The 13,590-nt window shown below is 40.7% G+C and overlaps 2 protein-coding genes across 10 annotated transcripts in view; one reads left to right on the forward strand and one right to left on the reverse strand.

Moving 5' to 3' along the window:
• LOC121942335 (phospholipid phosphatase-related protein type 5) overlaps nucleotides 1-12,103 on the reverse strand; it is a 72,162-nt gene extending 60,059 nt beyond the window's left edge. Inside the window, exons 1-5 of one of the 4 annotated variants that reach the window (XM_088075534.1) lie at nucleotides 11,958-12,103; nucleotides 11,465-11,528; nucleotides 10,367-10,479; nucleotides 9,804-9,894; nucleotides 1,926-2,150 (exon numbers count right to left, since the gene is read on the reverse strand). The gene's annotated coding sequence lies outside the window, so the exon portion shown is untranslated. Of the gene's footprint in view, nucleotides 1-1,925; nucleotides 2,485-9,803; nucleotides 9,895-10,366; nucleotides 10,480-11,464; nucleotides 11,529-11,895 lie in introns of those variants that run through there. The other 3 variants (XM_088075536.1, XM_088075535.1, XM_042485514.2) reach the window with 3 other exon arrangements.
• The window catches only part of palm3 (paralemmin 3), a 44,817-nt gene continuing 43,099 nt past the window's right edge, over nucleotides 11,873-13,590 (forward strand). For 4 of the 6 annotated variants that reach the window (XM_042485409.2, XM_042485408.2, XM_088075533.1 and 1 more), the window contains exon 1: nucleotides 11,982-12,424. The gene's annotated coding sequence lies outside the window, so the exon portion shown is untranslated. The other 2 variants (XM_088075530.1, XM_088075532.1) reach the window with 2 other exon arrangements.

Raw genomic sequence — 13,590 nt, forward strand, 5'->3', positions numbered from 1 at the left:
CTCTCAGATATCGAGCCCACTCCTTCATCTCCTTGACAACAATTATCTCGCTGACTTTATTGCCGAGGGTAAATCGCTGCTGCCTTGTCAGCCCTTTCCCCTAATCAATGGTCGTTTTTGGTGAGAGGGGAGGAAGCCACTGCACAAGGTTGGAATGCGTCCATTTCTTCATCAGTGTTGTAGTAAAATGTTAGACTTAAAACAAGGAACAAGAAACAACATTATTCCTGAACTATGTCTTCCAATCACTTTTTAACAACAAAACATGATTGAAAAATGCACTATTTTCACTGTCATTCATGATGAACATACAAAGTGTTTATTTGTGTGCAAGGAGAACAAGAAAAGCTATCAAATATTGCTGCAACCCGATTTAAGGAGCATTAGAGTATATGCATTAATAACTAAAGCATTAAAGATGTAATACTCCCAGTAACCTAAATTCTCTTGGATCTTCTCTCTTCTGGAACAGTTTAATCTAACGGAAAATTTTAACACATTATCAAAGATGAACAGACTTAAAACAACAGCGACAAGCTAAAATTCAAAGAATTTTTCACGTGGATACAAACTGTTAAGCATCAGCAACCCATCAGTCTGTATTAAACATCAACTTAATAATTGCTTCTTTAAGTTAAACATGCAGGATTTTGGGGGAATTTGATCATCACCATTTCTGCAAAATCTCCCCAGGTGCTGTCACAGTGTCCACAAACTTGAACCTCAATTATCTGGCGATGAAGGCCCTGTTGGCAGTTTCTCTTCCATGTCATAGATTTATCATCAAGGCCCCTCTATTTATAGTTTCACATGAGACTGTTTATGGCAGCAAATGGTTGAAATGTCTCAAAATGTCTTGCCACAATGTGCATTTGCAGCAGTCACAAATAAAGTATTTCTGTCAAAGCATCGTGTAATGTTTAGCTCGCTGACATGTACACACAAACACGAGAGAGAGAGAGAGCAGTGCAGACTCCACTCGCTGTGTTTGAGTGTGTTAATTATTCATGCTGTGGTTCATATACTTATTTTCTCCACTATCAGCTGTCTGCCTCATGGGAAACACTATCCCACTATTATCCCACTATTCCAATAAAAGTAGTACTATAGTCTAGCATTGGCTCCAGCAAAAAGTGCTTTGATTGGGAGAGACGGCATTCATTGATACTGAGTAAAGACAGAACATGTTGTACAACTTGTGGCAGAACACAAAGGGATTGCAAATACTCTCTCTCTCTCTCTCTCTCTCTCACACACACACACACACACAGAGGAGGTTGTGTGCTGTAAATACAGTTTTTGGGTCTTCTTTTATGTACCCGTCTTCCAAAGGAGAGAGAGAAGCAATCAGGCTTAAGGTTGGCATGACTGATTGTCTCTTGTGTTGCTGTCCACATTGTTCACTGTGATGTGCATCCTTAAGCTCCGCACTGGCACCACAGCAACAAAAGACCCCCTCACTATCTCACTAAGACACACACACACACACACACACACACACAGGTGCATGCACACACTAACTGTACTGATATGCACACACCTGTATGCACAGGCTCAGTCACACACACACACACACACACACAAGTGACCATCATCGCAGTATTCATTACATGTCAACTTGGATGTCTGTCCAACAAGTGGTGCTGCACAACTGATGCCTGTGTGCGTGTGTGTGCATGTGTGTGTCTGATGGAAAGAGAGAGAGAGAGAGAGAAAGAGAGACAGAGCATCCTGCCCAGAATCCCTCCTGTGCTGCACTTCAGGTTCACAATATGGGTCGTAGAGATGCACAATCACACTCTTACTCGCACACTCTGTCTCTTACATTCACACATATGCATATTCAGGAACAACCCGTTTCCAAAAAAAAAAAAAAAGAAAAGAACAAGAGGAGCAGGGCAGTAGCTGGCATAAAAAACTCTCACCTTAAATCTCTGTATGTTGGAAACAGTGCTGCTGATGCTGCACAGTGACCGCTGCCTCCTCTGAGCCTCCGTCTCTAGGAGGATTTGCTCCTGCAGCGGACTCCCATTCCGTGGCTGCGTTGTGGTCTGGGCTCCGCTTCTTTCTCTTTTTCCCCCCCTTTACATCTCTTTCAAGGCAAAACCACCCCACACTTCCGCCGCTCCGCTGCTGACAAGCCCTCGGCACTGAGTGAGAATAAAGAGAGAGATAGAGAGCTTGCCCACTGCCAGCCTCCAGCCAGCCTAGTCTATATCTGTCTGCACTCTGTGCCGCTAGGTCGCTAAGCTAAATATGATGATCTTCAACAGCACTTCAAGGCTAATTAGTCAAGTGAAGGGATCCACAGGCTTGGTGAGAAAGGCTTCTCAGCGCAGTTGCCGGTGGATATGAGGAGAGAAAAGAGAGAGAGAGAGAGAGAGAGAGAGAGAGGGAGAAAGAGAGAGAGAGAGAGAAATGAGGGGGAGAGTATGTGTGTGTGCGCATCTGTATGATGGTGTGTGTGTGAGAGAAAGAGAAAGAGAAGCAAATAGGAGGAGGAGAAAACAGAGAGTGGGAAGAGGGAATAAGAGAATGAGACAGCTGGAGAGGAGACAGAACACAGGAGAGAGCCAGCATGTGTATGAGAGAGAGAGAAAGAGAGAGAGATGGAAGGAGAGGGGGAGGGAGGAAGAGGGGGAGAGGGAAAGAGAGAAGGAAGTGTATGTGTGTCAGATTCTAAGGCAACACGGTGGCTAAAATGGGAGACACTGTGCACTTTAGTACCTCTGGAAACCACTTTGATACTGCCAGACACCATGGGCTCTGTAAGAGAGTGTGTGCACAGGTGTGTGTGCTTGTGTGTGCATGTGAGTGTGATTATGGGAATGTGGAAAGTCAAAGCAGGAGAGAGAAAAAAATCCACGTCTGATTTGAAGGTATAACTGTCAGTGCTGTTTGTGTGTGTGAGCTCAGGTGATCTGGCACCATAATCCAGCTCAGCTCTTTGGACAGTAGACAGCGGGTTAATGATGCATCGTCAAGTGGAAAAGTGGGACGCATCCTGCACATGGCCCTATGTGGGTCAGAGGCCCTCAGGTGTAAACTCACCAGCAGCTTTTGGGTGTTTTTTTGTGTCGGTGTGTGTGTGTGTGTGTGTGTTTTAGTGTATTCTTTTATAATGGCATGGGTTTGCCTTAAAGAAATCCTCTGCCTTCCTCAGGGCTAACACAAAGACAGCGTGTTTCTGTAAATGTGTATGCATTAATGTGTTTTTGTGTGTTGGTACATGTTTAGAGCAGTGGACTGCAGAACACAGGGACATTGCCACATACGCCTGTATTTATCGTGGATTTACTACTTTATAGTATGCAATAGGGTGCATTCTATTCACCTGTTTTTATGAGCATTTATCACATATTATATAAGATATTTCTTTAAAACTTTAAGAAAGTAAATTTTATCTCCTCCCATATATCACCCCAGATGAAAAATATATAGTATAGTGTAGTGTAGTGTAGTGTAGTGTAGTATAGTATAGTATCTTACAGTACAGTACAGTACAGTACAGTGCAGTATAATATAATATTGTAAAAATTACTATAGCATTGTATTGTAAACTAACATAGTATAGTATAGTAGTTAGTATAGTAACATGTGACATAGTAACATAAAGTATAGATACTTATAGTCTATAGTACTATACATACAGTACTGTATAGTGTAGTATAGCAGTATATCGTAACAATAATTAGCATCGTATAGTATACTAACATACAGTGTGGTGTAGTGTAGTATAGTATAGTATCGTTCAGTATCATTAGATGGAGTACTAACAAGGTCCATAAGAGTCATGTCAGTAAGGCAGTGGTGTTCCTGTTGTCTGTCATGACCGCAGGCAGTTTGTCTTCTTTTCTGTGATGACTGAAAACCTGGCAAACCATCAAAACTTATGACACAGGTCACACTTAACACTAAACAGCATTATTCTGACTTCATCAGGTTTGAGGTCTTCCTGAGCAAACTGGAATTCTCTCATCCTGGTGCCATAGACCTCATCCATTTTATAACCTTGCAGCTGACATAAGAGAATAAACTAGTTTCATTTGGCTAAAGCTGGTGTTTTTTGCCATTAGTGTGGACATCAGTCCAAGATAGTTGCCAAATGAACGCCATTGGCCATGAGTTGACCTCGGCAACAAGGCAAATTCTTAATTAGACACCATTAGAGTCCTTAAAAAACAAGTTTAAAAAACAGCCATGCGGGAACATCGGAACCTATTTCTCCTGCTAGACTATGAAGCGCAAGGCAAGTTTGTGACAATTAGGGCAAAGTGTATAGTCAGAGCATAAAGTGGAGGGAAATCTAAGGTGAATAGACTGACAGGAAAAAGGTATGGCATCCCTCTTACCAATGCAAATTTCAAAATACATCTCCTTTTCTTATCAAAGACGTTTAGCCCAAATGGGTAAGTAAACATCATTATAAAAGCTGCCCACCCTCTTGCTGCACTCAGACAAATCATTCACAGCTGGAGAGGGCACAGACCACTCACACTAAAGTGTACTTTTTTTTTCCTGACTGAATGATGGATAAAGTCACGTGGTGTCATGGATGTCATAGTTCCCATGGCAACCCGCTGCATTCATAGAGTGAAATAACAAGCGAGGAAATGCACATATGCAGATATACACAGACACTTACACATTTAGCAGTACACATCCAATGTGCCACTTAAAAATGGCCTTTGCTCACAATTTCCACAGCTATATGACACCCCTCTCACAAGCTCGCACAAAAACGCACCTAATGTGACTATAGTCTGGCTCAATGCAGTCTGCGCCAACCCACAATACAGTGAGCAGAAATTAAGGACAAAGAGAAATAAGCTCAAAAAGTAACGTTTTGTAATCACTTACATTATGATCACAAGCACAAAACTTAGATAAGAGGGCAGTATTATAAGTCAAAGTAATTTCTTACTCGGCTTCTTTTTCTTCTCATTATTATCATTATTACCGTCACTTGAATAAACCCTATAATGCACTAAAACCATACCCCCTCTTTACAGTCTCAATATTGTGAAGCCATAAGTGGCATCGCCTTGAAAAGCTCGTAAGAGGTGGACATTTTCCACAGATACAAGGTTTTATACAACAGCAGCACCTAGTTGCTGCAAGGACATAGAAATACCCATAGTGTATTTTGGTGACTACATTAATATCTGTCTTTTACAGCCTCCCAAAGGGCATCTATATTATCCGCCCCATCACTTTAACTCACGCTTTGCAGGTGTGTGGCTTTCAAGTAGCATCTACTCCATGATGGTTAATGCCTTTAGATATGTCTTTCTGGTCTTATACATGTGACAGAATAATTCAGGTAGCATCATACATGAAAAGATTGTAAAGAGTGTGAGAAGTTGTCAAAGTCAAGGGCGAAATCAGGGAAGGAAAGACATTTCAAGAGTCTGTAAATAGAGCAAATACACAGAGGTGGGCATGTTTAGCCTGCAAATAGTAAAACACACAAATGCTGTCATGCACACACAGACACGCACACATGCAGTACACTTGTCCTCTCTTGGCTTTCTTTTTTTATACACTCCTTTCAACTCAGTAGCCCTACATCCAATGCAGTAAGCATTGTGCCCTATATGTAGTGAGGTGTAATCAGGCCAGCCATTAGGAATCAAGAACAAGGGGACAAAATTTTCCAAATGGGGCCCCTTATCCACACCCACTCCAGCACCAACACCACCCACCCTGAGCTCTGATTCCAGCGTGAGCAATTTCAAGTAAGCTTTTGGCCATTAGCCTTATAGTGAGAGAGATGGAGTCTCTAACACAATTTCTAAACCCACCGTTTCAAATTCATCCAGGCTGTGCTCTGTTTTGCATACACATTCACTCTAGCTTTATAACTGAGCCTGCTACAGCAGTTTGCATTGCTAGTGTGCTTTTTGCCACATTCAGCTTTACCTGTCACACCTGGTGCTTCTTTACACTTTTTTTGGACAGAAACTTGACCATTGCCTCTCTGCTCCATTCATTTTTTTTTCTGTCTGTTCCAAGGCTTCTCTTTTTTTGAGAGCCTGATTTTTAGTAAGGCATTTTGACATAGATAGTAGCTGCAGTTCCCTTTACATCTTTACCCCAGCAGCACATGTGTTTTGCACATCTGCGCCTCCGCTGTTATTGAGAAAATGGTCCAGTTAAAAGCAATGTGAATTGTTGTACTTGATCCCGACTGGAGTTAATGCAAGCATACACTGTACCATTTTAGTCCGTTTTTGACCCGATTTTCTAGCCGCATGACTCATTTTAGAGTCACACCACATTTCAGCTTTGTCGGGTGATGTTTTCCGTGCAGTGTAGTCAATTATCTGCTCCTGAACTGCCGTCGGACAGTCAGATGAATTACTGACATACCAAAAATTTTGGTTGGCTGATGCAGGCTCTTGCATAGTAGAGTGGGATAACGTACTTTTGTAGGCCAACCAGGAAGTATTGCACTGGTTACCTCGTCAAAAACCTTATGGGATTTTTGAATGGGATTTTCAGTTATCGTCAAAAATAAGCTCTCCAATGAACACAAGTTTGAGACTTACACTTTTTGTTCAGCATGATAATCTTCATCACAGATGAACACATCTTTTGTGTGTTTTGAAGCATAAATGAAATCACCAGAAGCAAAAAGCTATTGTTAAGCTATACATAAACTACATAGTGGCCGCATGACTTGAACATCACCACTATGAACACTTTAAAAACACATTAATACACGATCGGAAAATATCATAAACAGATAAATCTACAAGTTCGAGTGTGACTCCGTAAAGCTGTTAAGGCAGACAAGTGCATTTAATGAGTTTCTGTGTCCGGTGTGATGACATCTTATGTCTCCGACAAACACTGTAGTCCCATCCAGCCACTTGTTAGTAACTGCTTTCTCTAAGACAAGTAAAGCCTTAAAAGTACAAAAATCGTGTTTAAGCGGATGTATTTTATGTTGCTGAAGAAAACATCTAAGTATCTTTTGCCTGTTTTAACCACAGACCTTATTTAGGGCATTTCACCAGAAAAACCCATAGACTTTAAGACGAGGGAGCCGGAAATGCTAAAAGGCTAACGGACTTCTGCATTTTAGGACTCATTACTTCACCACTTTGTTGACGCAGAGTTGATTGCCCAACGTCAATGGCTTTTATTTCTCACTGCGCCTGTGCGAAGTGGCAAACAGAGCATCTGAAAACGCCATGACAATATGACACCAGACATCCTCTGATTAAAACTAATGTTAGCAACAAGTAGTCATAACAGAAGAAGTACAGTTTATGGCTGGTAGCAACTGCACAACGAGGAATGTTAGCATAGCTAACGTTAGCTATCAAGTTAGCAACAGTAAAACTAGCTTACCTCCAGTTCTCTCTGCAAAATGGAAAAGCCAATACTGTTTACGTCTTCCTAGCCATCTGCAAATCCATATACGCCTCTTTTTCTTGGAGGTTTGGGCACACTGGCTTGTACAGATTATCAAAGCAGCACGCTTCTGTCTTATTAGCATTGTTGCTTATATCTGGTTTGGAGCTTTCAAACTGAACTTTATTGAAAATTGTCAATAGCAAGGACAGTCCGTAGGGGCCAACGGGCCATTTTTACATGTGTAGTTTGAGCTGTAAGGTCGTGATTTGATGATCAGGCCAAACAGTGTGAGCACATTAATCGTGAATTTTGGCTTTTTATCGCAGACAATTAACTCGTACAGTGTGAGCTGGAATTAACAGTAACATTTCTAAAATCATGCAGTTTATGCCCAGCTTTAGTCTCCTGTCATGTATCGACAATTTGCAAAACAACCTTTTCCTAATGCCAACAAGTATTTTAGATGCTGAACCCTATACTAACCTTAAAGTGGCTAATATTTTCATATCAAAATTGGATCAAATGACTGCTCACCATTATCATCAGGCATTGTTGTTGCAGTTCTTACAAAAGTAAGAATTTAAAAAATGCTGAACTTGGACACACAAAAAGGGCAGCATTGAACAGTGAGCATTGAGTCTAGTGAAATTAAATGTCTAATTTTCAAAAAAACATTTTGGACCGCTCATATGTTTGCAGCCCTCTTGCATGTCCAAAGTCCTACACATACAATTAAGCCTTCACAGTAAGTATTTTCACACTCTATGACACTAAGGTGGCTAACAAATTGGCTGGTAAACACAAGCTGATGGCTTTTTGTCGACAAGCATCTGCCCTATTAATGGTTTGGTTTCCATGACATTTTTGCTTACAAAATGCAAACCACATAAGCCTAAGTTTGTCAGAAAGTACCAAGTTTGATATTTTTCAGCATCACTTGCTATAGTTTCGGTTTACTATGCATTTGATAGTGTCAAAATCAACTGGTCCTCGAGCTGTGGCTGTTGTAGCATTCTCTCCAATAACGAACCGATGACATGACAGGTTGTGTGTGACTTTCTTTGTACCAGCACTGTGTGCAGGTTGTTAACATAAAGGGGAAAAATATTTCCTGTTTTGTGTGCCTAGGAGTTTTATCTTTATGCTGCGGTATAGACTACCAATTTTTTTTATACTAGCATTATATCAAAGTTTAAAATTCTGTTATAGTGTCAACACCCCTACATGAGCCTCACATCAGAAACAACTGATCTCGCCCCCTTTTTACATGTGCATTGTATGAAAACAAACGCACGGACTCAAATGGTGCCTTTTTACAGTGTGCCTCAAAAACACAAGCGAGTGCACACACAAGCAAACAAAGAGTGGCGTTTAGAAGGTGCTGGTGCTCGTATGCATGAACACACGGATACAAAAGCATATGCATGCAGTATTGTTAAGGAAAGGTGGTTGCTATACTAACAAAACCCTCGCCTCTACAAACACACACAAAAGACAGAGAGATAAAAAAAGAGATTGTTTTGCCATATTGTTAAGGGAAAGCTGTGATATGAGCCTGGGTGCTCCCACTATCTGGCTGCTCATGTGAAGACTCTCTCTTGTCTTGGGGAATCAGAAGTAGGCCGAGTCAGTGGATGTGCTCATTTCATACACTATCACTGTGGATCACAGCCAAGGACATTCTCACTTCAAATTGCCATGCTGGGGAATTTCAGCCATAAAGAATTAATCAGATTTTTAGCAAAATGGGATTATAAAGAAGATCCAGTACAGGTCAGCTAAGAGGTAATTCATGTGGCTGAAAACACTGACCATCTCTAAAGAGTTGTAACGATCGCACTTTAGGGGTTCATACCCTAGATTTGGGAAAATAAAAAAGCAATTAATCGTTTGAAAATGAACCTGAATTATACTGTAGTATAAATTACACGAGTACGCTATAATGAAATGTATATAAAAATAGCTTGGCCTACTTGTATTTCATGGAGCTGTAGAGGAGTTGAATGGTGCTTTTGGTCTGTCCTTGCTGTCATTCATGAACAAAACTTTTTATCTTTCCGGGGTGAACATAGGTTTTATGTGTCATGATGTAATACAGGAGATTTCCAGGAAATGCTTTTGTGTGTGTGTGTGTGTGTGTGTGTGTGTGTGTGTGTGTGTTTGTGTGTTTTGTGGGTGTGCAAACTTTGGCCAGTATAGTTATATGCAACTCTAATAAATCATTTTTAAAATAAATACTGCAATTGATCTGTTTGAATTGAACTGCACTCTTAAAAAATGAAAGTGTATAACACACAAATAAAACACAAGGAGCAGAACATAGCATACTGAATAACCTGAAATCCTGCATGCCAGCATACCAAGAATTATGTGTTGTATGTAGTGTATTTCCATTCGACCGATCTTTCAAATGAGAGGTAATACTCCAAAAAACCTACCTTAAGAATACATCACACATCCACCCAGCTTGCTCCTTCTAGGACAACTGCAGCAGCCAACTTGGATTTACAATGAATTCCCACAGTAACCCTGAATCACAAAGGGGGGGGAAACATGAAAAGATGTTACTTTTAAAACCACATCTGCAACATAATCCACTAGCCTACTTCTCATCTGTCAGCTTGAGACTTCGGCATTTTCCATGCACTCATATTTTTGTTAAAATATGCCAAAACACAGCTAAATAGAAACAGATTTTAGTGAATTGTTTAGGTTCACGCAGGGGTCAAAACTGTTCAATCTTGAAGATACAATCAGTAATATCCAAGCAGTAACCTCAACTTTTTTGTGTTAAGGACCCTTAAAGTGATACACATAAGGTTACAGACCCCATTTTCAATAAGATTTCACTTCAGAGACCTCTATCTGAAAAGAATTTGGTTGTTAGATATGACTAAGACCATAATTCTACATTTGTCAGCTACAGTTGATGAGATAACAGTGAAGAAAGTAAAACCTATGATCAGAATAGTCTCTGAAGACTTTTAAGGCCCTGACGCACCTGTGCTATGTCCTCCATCTTTGGTCCTTGTCTGCTTTATGTTGAATGTTGAATCATGTCAGAGATGGCGGAGCCAACCAGTGAGTAAAATCAAACTGATTTGAAGTTCAGCTCTGAGCATGAGAAGAAAAACAAAAGTGAGAAACGTTAGCAAAGACCTAAAGTCAAGAGGGGGTTGAGGTTGAAATGAATTTGTTCTATAGCAGAAACATTTCCTGATGGTTTGTGGTATTGTTCACAAGCACACAGTAAATATGCTTTGTTCTTTCAAGAATGGATTGTGTTTTTAATATGCTAACTAGCTAAGTAGCATTAAGACAATGCTTCAGTTTTCCTTCTTGAATGACAAGTCCCGCTGTCTGCTGGTATTGAGAGTTATTTTCTCTTGTGCAGGTGCAGAACATACGTGTTAGTTGGCCATTGGCTTTAGTCTTTGTGATGTGTTCATGTACAACCTTTTGGCTGAGACCAAGGTGACGAGAGGTGACACATCAGTCAGCTTTGCGCTATTTCTTTGATGTCGAATTGGTGTGTCTGGGCCTATACTCGCATTTGGCTCCCTTCTATTTTATACTTAATTAAGCAGTGATAACAAACTATTTCCCATTTTTCTGGGAACCCCCTGAAACTCATTGATGGACCCATGGGGGTCACCAGACCACTTGTTTAGAACCACTTTTCTAACATCACTAATACCCTGCTATCCAATATAAAGTGTTATTGTCCTCTTAAGTGTCTTTCATTTTTTCGGTTTCCTTCTTTTCCATTAAAATAAATGGATGGTGAACTAACAGTGTGTGTTACTGTAGTTCTGTTTTTAAAATGGGTTATTGCATCCAGAATCCAACTCCAAATACACACAACAATGGACCCCCCAAAAAGCACTGTATTATTAGAAAAGCAAGGCGACAGATTTACACCCACATTCCCTTTTCATGTTGGAGGGCAGGATGTGGAATTCTTGATTTGAGCTGAAGGGGATTTTACACTGCTTTCATTCAGAGAGGTATTTTTCATTACATGTAATAGTTTTGCTCATATTCTGGTTGGGACTTTTATTTATGAGTTTGAGTTCATAGATCCCCATGCAAATATTACCTTTTTTTGCACTGGTAAGTCATTCCATCAAAATTACTTCTGATAATGGAATGGACTTGAGCATCTGCAAGAAACAGACCACATGGTGAGGCTAATGTTAGATGAATTTTAAAATTGCACTCAAACATGCACAGAATGTGGTATCTATCAGTAAAAAAAAAAGATATAAAACATTATTTAGATTTACACTTGGGAGTATGAATGTGGAATAACCATGCTGAGCTGCTCAAATAAAAAAATGTTGAGTTAGGTCTTTCTTTTACAAACTTGAAAGAGCCAATAAGAAAAGTCAACATCGCAGAGACTTTTCTCTCTACAACACTGCTTTCAATCACCAGGTGGCATGTCATATTGGTAGTTAAGTACAACAAAAAGCATCTCAACCTGTTACTTTCGAGTAAAAGCTGTTTATCTGCTCTGCACTCACTTACACAGACAACAACAGGAAACTTGAGGCTGCTGTTGCTGCTGCTGTCTGGAGGGCTGGCCTCACCGTAATGACTGGAGTCAGGTAACCACCGGACAGACACACAGACAGACCGACTCTGTCCTCCTCACACACGGGTCCAGAAACGAAGAGAGGCGGCGTGAAAGCGGCTGCGGGGACGGTTTTTACCGCTTTTAATCAATGCCTCGACTTTCTCTTCGAAAGAAAGTTTACAGCGCCGTTAAACTTTGATAAACGTAACAGAGCGTCGTCCGGTGTTCACGTGACGAGCGTCGCGTTCGGGAGCCAGCTCAGCGCGAGGCTACTCAGGTGTTCAACTAAGTTTGGTTCGAAGCGTATTTTTAGCTTTGTTGCTAACTATTAAGCCACTAATAACGCTGGAAGAAGGATTCCTCTCTGTCTTTTTTCCGCTTTTTTGCCGCCTGTCTATAATATATCCGCGTCTCTACTTGGTTTCGTTTTCCTCCTGCAGTTTAACGGACTTAAAATATCAAGTGGCCAAGTTTGAGCAGGTACGTGTATTTTTTTCTGCATGAATTTTAACGCTTTTGGTGTACGTGGTGGGCTGACACCTTTTGAAACTGGGCCAGGAGGTGGAAGTGAGCCCAGCCGGAGTTGGACAGCCCAGCAGCTGTTGACTTGTCTGACCTCTGGTAAACACTGCAAACCAAAGAGTCACATATTTATCTAAAAAACACTTTGAAATATAATTTGGCTGTTTAGACATCACCAGTATTGTTTTCTGATGTTGCTTTGCTTCTTTGAACCAACTACACTAAAAAGTACATTTTGCCCTTGGATGCAGAAAAGACTTTCATTGTGCACAGTTGAGAGTTTACACAGACCACCTTATCATAGTTATTGTAGTTTCTTTATCTGAAAAGATATGTTATGACGTGTGCACAGTAGCCTGGTCTTAATTTCTTTAAGCACTAGCTCTCTCTTGCAAGTTTTGTTGCAGTCAGTTTTATGAGTAATTAAGTCCAAAAGCCTTAAGTCTGCAGGGCATTTAAAACAGTTTTATGACGCAGTGGTTAAGATAGTGGAGCTATCTTATGACACTTTCCTTTCCGCTCTTGCTGCTGCATCTCAAACTCTGTATATCAGATTAACCGCACACTTGTTGTCTGACTCTCATATGTATGATGAGTCACCTATTTTATGGCAAAACACACAGCAGTTTTGTCACTTTTAAGCACAACTAGGTCTGTGCTATAGCTTCGTTTAGAAGAAAGCCAATTTCTGCCTTACAACCCATCAAACAAACCCTGCTTAGCATGCAGCTGAGCATACTGATTTCTAAGCAGAGATCCCAGCAGGAGCTCCTGACACGGCTCTTCTTCTGTCAAGCTGAAGAACTGAGGGGCCTTGGGGCCATATCCGGGGGGTGTTACTCACCTCTGGCTTAATTTGGCTCTCAGGAAACAGTTATTTTCTTGAGGGTTTGTTAACAAGCGTACTTATGCTGGAGGTTTCAAAGAGAAGTTGCACAAAAAGGATCTCTGCACAGGATGAGAGTCTAAATGTCACAGCAGCCAAAGAGGAAAGCTGATTACAGATCAGCACTGCTGTTTTATGACACTGTAAATGGGACACTGACCTGGGATAATTTTAAAATTAACTTCAGCTTGTGTCATCTTCAGATAAGCTCCCTGTTCTTAATTTAAGTATCTATAAA

This window comes from Plectropomus leopardus, chromosome 3 (assembly GCF_026936395.1).
Source record: "Plectropomus leopardus strain MGB_pleo_1.0 chromosome 3, ASM2693639v1, whole genome shotgun sequence".
In the NCBI taxonomy this organism is placed as follows: Eukaryota; Metazoa; Chordata; class Actinopteri; order Perciformes; family Serranidae; genus Plectropomus; species Plectropomus leopardus.